Here is a 2,497-nt window from a genome sequence, read left to right as displayed (position 1 = left end):
GGGTGGGGGAAGACAGAGAAGACTGATGATCATTTACAAATGTAAATTCAGTTCTATCCAAGAAACAAGTTCAATTAAATGTTCTAGAAAAACCTCACATATGAAGATATCTTAATGGTCTTGCGATTTGAGTTGCTTAATGAAAAGATGGAACGAACACAAAGTTAAATGTTAACAGTACTCTGGAAAAAGATTTTAACTTTACCCACATTAGAATTTCTTAAGATTGGAAACACTAGAAAGGTTAGATAACTCCTGGCTAAAATGTCGCCCAAGGTTGGGGAAGGGACTTCATGACCTCAAACTTCCCACACAGAACCCTAGTCCCGCCTCTACTGGCCTCTCAAACCCCTGCTACCTCGGCAGTGTCTCCTCTCCTCACGCTGCAAGATCCCCTTAGAACCAGAACCCAGGGAGACTTCTGGGCTGCATCTCGGCTATGTTCTGGCTCTTTGTACCAGCAGGGTGCACTGGCCATCCATGGTGAGCTTTTTGGCTTCTTCCTTCCTCCTGCTCTCAACCACACCGCTACAGGCCTGCTGTTTCTCCTAATCAGAATGCACCACCTGCGCCTCAAGTGGCAGAGCATCAGGATGGCACTTTGCATCCTTGTGGCTTATCTGCAGGCCTTGCAGGGTAAGAAATACAGTACTAAATAGCAAGCACTGTCCTTGCCTCCAGGATCCAGGGTCAGATGTGGCATCCCGTGGGAACTGCACCAGGTGAGTGGTTACAGGTTGTCCATCCCTTCTACCTGTATTCTTTATAGATGAGATATTTAAACTACAAAATGTGAAATGCCACAAATGGAATGGGTAGATTCTCCACAGGTACAAATGGAGTTGCTGGAACAATGCAGAGTTTCCAAAAGGTATCTTCAGGGCCAAAAATCACATTGAAGACCGACCATATGCCAAGTGCACGTGTACCTCCTCTACTATTCACAATGACCGCAAAGAAATTTTACACCACTTTTACAGAGAAAGCAGGCCCAAAAGGGATGAAGTTCCCCAGTTTGGGCTGCTTTCTGGTTCTGCTTCTTAATCAGTTCCTCATCTGTCCAAACTGTACTTGCCTGGGGCGCCTAGGTAGCTCAGTCAGTTAAGCATCCAAGTTCAGCTCAGGTCATGATCTCGCGGTTTGTGGGTTTGAGCCCCATGATGGGCTTTGTGCTGACAGCTCAGAGCCTGGAGCCTGCTTCAGATTCTGTGTCTCCCTCTCTCTACCCCTTCCCTGCTTGCGCTCTCTCTCTCAAAAATAAACATTAAAAAAAATTAAAGTGGTAAATTTTATGTTGTGAGTTATATCTCAATAAAAAGAGAAAAGGATGGTTGGTTGAGAGGGCTCCCACTCATGAAATCTAGGGCAATGTGAGCATCAAAAAGAATGAGTTATTAGATTGTAACACTCTGAATCTAAAAATTCACAGTAAAAACAACTACCCAAAAAGAGCAGAAGGAAGAGAACTCCTTTTTATAGATGAATGCCGGCTAATAAATGCAGGAGGAATGATGGGATAAGAAAATTATCACTTAAGACTCCTAATGAGGGGCGATTGGATGGCTCAGTAGGTTAAGCATCTGATTTTGGCCCAGGTCGTGATCTCACAGTTCGTGATTAAAGCCCCACCCCACATCAGGCTCTCTGCTGTCAGCGGAGAGAGCTTTGGACCCTTTTGTCTCCCTCTCTTTGTGACCCTCGAGTGTTCTCTCTCAAAAATAAACAAACATTAAAAAAAAAAAAAAAAAAGACTCCTAATGAGATAACGGATTTAGGCAAAAAATCATCAGCAGGTGCTATAACCAATGGGTAAAAAGGTGGCTGAAGACCAAGATACTCAATAGTACCATCCACAGTTTACTGGATAGATCTGGGGGGCACCACCTTAATCAAAGAGAATCAAACCTAACATCCCAATACAGGGACAACCTAATGTGATGCACTAGAACATATGTAACCTCACTTATGTAGCATCCTTGCAAAAGCCATTTAACCTGAATCAAATCATGAACAATGAGACAAACCCAGAATGTGGGATTTTCTATGACCTGAACTTATTCAACACACTTAAAATAAGTGTAAGAAACAGAAAGGGGGCATCTCTAAAATGACAAATCCGATTTTCTTGAACATATTTTACTGTTCCCCATTTAAATAGATAAAAAGGATTATGATACAGTTGCTCTGAAACTCCTCTACAAAGCTGAAGTCTTCCAAATTAGCTAAGTGAAAACGAGCTCAATTCAGACAATCAAGAATTTATCTAAGAGGCAAGAAAATATGTTGGATAACTCACAAACACCACTATACTTTACCTGCAGCTTAGAACTCCACATACTTCAAAATATGGATTTAACAGTTTTCTTAACAGAATGTCTAATAATTTTTAGTGAGAGAGGTAAACATTTTTTGCCACATGGTAGGTATGCCATATGATTAGCAGACAATTCAATCTCTCTCCAGTGAGATAATTTATCATAAAGAAAGTCACCAAAAA

This window comes from Acinonyx jubatus, chromosome E2 (genome assembly GCF_027475565.1).
Source record: "Acinonyx jubatus isolate Ajub_Pintada_27869175 chromosome E2, VMU_Ajub_asm_v1.0, whole genome shotgun sequence".
Classification (NCBI taxonomy): domain Eukaryota; kingdom Metazoa; phylum Chordata; class Mammalia; order Carnivora; family Felidae; genus Acinonyx; species Acinonyx jubatus.
Note: the sequence above shows the minus strand (reverse complement) of the source record.